General features: G+C 45.7%; 1 protein-coding gene across 1 annotated transcript in view; it reads right to left on the minus strand.

The window, feature by feature from the left end:
* The window catches only part of MTMR4 (myotubularin related protein 4), a 27,524-nt gene that overhangs the window by 7,483 nt on the left and 16,468 nt on the right, over positions 1 to 3,573 (minus strand). The window lies entirely within an intron of this gene.

Here is a 3,573-nt window from a genome sequence, read left to right on the forward strand (position 1 = left end):
TGGGGAACCTGCCGCTGGTTCTAGCCATTGCTCTACTAAACTACTTTTATATTTTTATTTACAACAATATAAAAATATATATCCTCACCAATAAATATAATTTACGAAATATATATTATCATATACAAGTATGTAAACATTTACATAAAATCAGAGAGGAGAACTTTAAATAATTATGGTTGTACTTTGGGAAAGTAATAGTTCCGTATTTTAATGCTGTTCTGTTCTCCCATTCTCTTTGGTTTTTTTTTTCTCCCTTAAAGTACGCACCGGTTGTTAAACCATTTCATTTATCACTCGTTAGACAGATTAGCTCACTCAGCATCAGACTGGTTGGCTTCTGGGTGGAGGCCTGAGCGGGTGTTCATTAACGACCTCTAAATTGTGAGCCCCGCACTGGCTGGTGCTTACTGTCTCCTGGCAGAAGGCCTGAGGTAGGAAGAATTGTTCATTTTTCACATGAACGGGCTAGTCAAACCATTCACAAACGGCCTAGGAAAGGGAACGGACCATTAGCTGACAGTGTTGCTGGTGATACAGAATTATCCTGGAGAGTCTATGGCTGGCTGGAAAAAGCTGCAAAAGATCTCACGATATTGGGGGATAGAGTACGAAATGTAATATCAATAAGTGAAAAGTATTTTCAGATGATCAGAACATAACCCCAGCTACAACATGAAGCAGATCAGTACAAATCAAGCCAAATCTAAGAGTCTGAAGTCACCGTGAAGCCCTCACAAAGCCTCAGCTCAATGCTCGAGAGAAGCAAAAAGCTTATGAATGTACCAGCAGTTACTTGAAAAAGAGTAAGACAGAAAATATTACGGCATCACATTTTACTTATCTTCAAAATGACACAAATTTCTCACTAATCCATCTCAAAAAGGATACTGAGTTTAGTCTTATTTTTCCCCGGATAGAAACACAAACAAGCACTGGAATGTCCCGCCATATGTTTAAGAAAAACAAGAAAGAATTTTTGAACAATGGACAAACCAGACCAGGGACTCACTGCTGCAGTGCAAGGTAGAAGTATGAACTGGTTCCAAAACACATTAAAGGGACCATGAAGCACAATCACAGGTTCTCTTGAGTATCTGTTGTAGGAAATCTAAGATGCCTGTTGCTCCAAAGATGTACCAGGGCAGAACACCTGCATTCCTGTCCCATTTGTTACTCTTCCCTGAGACGCTGCTCCTGGTGTTCTTGGAGACAGGACAAGGAACTGGACAACCCCACACCTCTGTTCTTCACAACAGCACCTGCCTCTCCCTATCCCACCACTCCTCACGCAGACCCTCTCGGAAGATGAGCTGGAGTAAGAACAAAGATGTAGGTAAAGCTGCTGACAAACCACATCCAAGTATTTATGTTATCTGTAGGTCAGCACCTCTGAAAAAGATGCACTGGTGGCATAGCAGGGGAGATAACTCTCTAGATCCTAAAGAACACCGGTGCAAGCCTCAGCCCGTTACTGCTTAGCTGCCAGTCAGGACTATCAGAAGCACTCCTGAAGGAATCTCTTTCTCAGGCTGCCACCCTGTGAGGGGCTCTGCTGTCCCACAGAGGATGACTGTGCCAGTTCATGTTATTTGCTCTAAGACAGCGCACCAAGAAAACACGGTGAGGCTTTGAATTCCCACTGTGAGACACGGTATCTCACCAGCAGCTACTGCAGTGGGCAGGAATGGTTTTGCGTTCCAAAGACAAGGTCCCCTCAGTCTCCTGAGGCATCTTATCCATAAAAGCAGAAGATGTATTATCGCTAATGACATCTCAGGAGATAATACTGATGAAGACTTCAACCTGAAGGACCTCCACATGTTCAGCTAAGTCAAAATACGGTGAGGTCCTTTTTCTTCCAGTGCCCTCCTCTGCTGTTCTGTTTTGCAAGGTGACTTACAGCGCAGTTGCTCCCAGGAGAATTACTTCTGTCTTCAGGATCACTTAAGGGTGGTTAGCACAGACAGCAGCAAAGGCTTTGTTTATACTAGTAAATGAAATGGAGCCAAGGTGTGGACTTAAGCACCAGCCTGTGATCTTCCAAGCTTGTTTGTTAGCACACCCACAGTTCTTGGCCTGTGCCAACCCACACTTTCCCAGACAGCGCCTGAGCACATCTTTGGGAAATGCGGGTGCTGTGCCAGGGACTGCTCCCAGTGGGCTGTTGGGATACGATGGCACTGGCTTGGGGTGCAGAGGGCAGAAAAGGAGTGTAGCTGTGTAGGCCACTTGAAGTCAGAGGCAGCCTGTTAACACAATGCTACAAACATTGCCAAAGAGTTGTACTGAACTCAGAAACCTTCTTGGTAGCTCAAACTTTTCAGCACTGCAACAAATGCTGGGCAGAGGTTGGCCTTGACGTAGCCAGTTTCAAGAGACACAATGACATGCCAATGAACACAAGGAAATATGGCCAGTATCGATGAACATGAAGCCATCAGCAAGCATAAAGTGTACTGGGTGACAGCAAACAAACCAAATCCACAACTGAGCTTGCAATGACCTTCCCAGGTCAGGGGAGCAGCCACAGCTTGATTCTGCATTCTCCTGCAAATCTCCCCAGCACGAGCATATGAAGCATTTCAGGTCTTTTCTGTTTCGTGGAGGTTTTCCTCCAAGGAAAAAGCTCCTTTCTTGAAACTGGGATGGCAGGACAAAATTATTTCTTAGGGATCCTCAGTTTAGTCTTGATGACTTGAGACCCTTTCAGAATCCAAAGCTGGAGTATGAGGCACTTCTAGTTTATCAGTTGAGCTCTTACTCCCAGATTCATTCAGAGGACATCCGATACTGCCAGATACACGCTATTTACAGCATCAACCAACATACCTCTAGACCCCCCTCTGCTACTTTCTGGCCATAAGAGTGCTTGTCCACAAAGCAAAGCCAAGCTGCTTGGCTTGAAACACAAGAGCAAGCTGAGAGGGTTCACAGAGCTGTCACCTACAGGTTCCCAACTGAGATGTGTCTATGCAAGCGCCTTCATCTCTTGAGTCTCTGGGTTAAGCTTCTGGCTCAAGCTTCTGGCTCGCTCTGGCATGATCTGAAAGCCTAAGACCGAGTGCTCATCCGCGGGGCTGGAGGAACATCCACTGTTTGCCCCCTTCTGACAGCCACTGCAGCCCGAACGCGGCCTAAGGTGATGTCGAGTGCCTGCAAGAAACTCTTCTGCTGACACAGTGCCAAGGTCTTCTGAAGGTGGCTGTGCAGACAGGGAGTAATAACAAGGAGCAGCTTGCATAAAGTGCCCGTCTGCCTCTGTAGTCAGCTAAATAATTAATTGCATCCGTCACACTGTTTTAGAAGTGACTTGGGTCTGGAGGTTCCTGCATGTCTCCTGCACATCTCCAGTGAGGACTCTGAGATGGAGACCTATGGAGACCTGAGTTTCTGCTTCGCTTAACAGCTAAATTAGACTTTTTGTAAAGAAAACCAATAACGCATTACCTTTGGTGTCATGTTTTACAAATCTGACAAATGTGATCCAATAAATGCAGCAGCCTTGTTCTCCAAAAGCTATGAAGTCTACCGAGCAGTCCGCAGGATGAGCGCCCAAGCCCACCAGTCCAC

The sequence above is a fragment of the Buceros rhinoceros genome, unplaced genomic scaffold (genome assembly GCF_000710305.1).
Source record: "Buceros rhinoceros silvestris isolate BGI_N320 unplaced genomic scaffold, ASM71030v1 scaffold14502, whole genome shotgun sequence".
NCBI lineage: Eukaryota > Metazoa > Chordata > Aves > Bucerotiformes > Bucerotidae > Buceros > Buceros rhinoceros.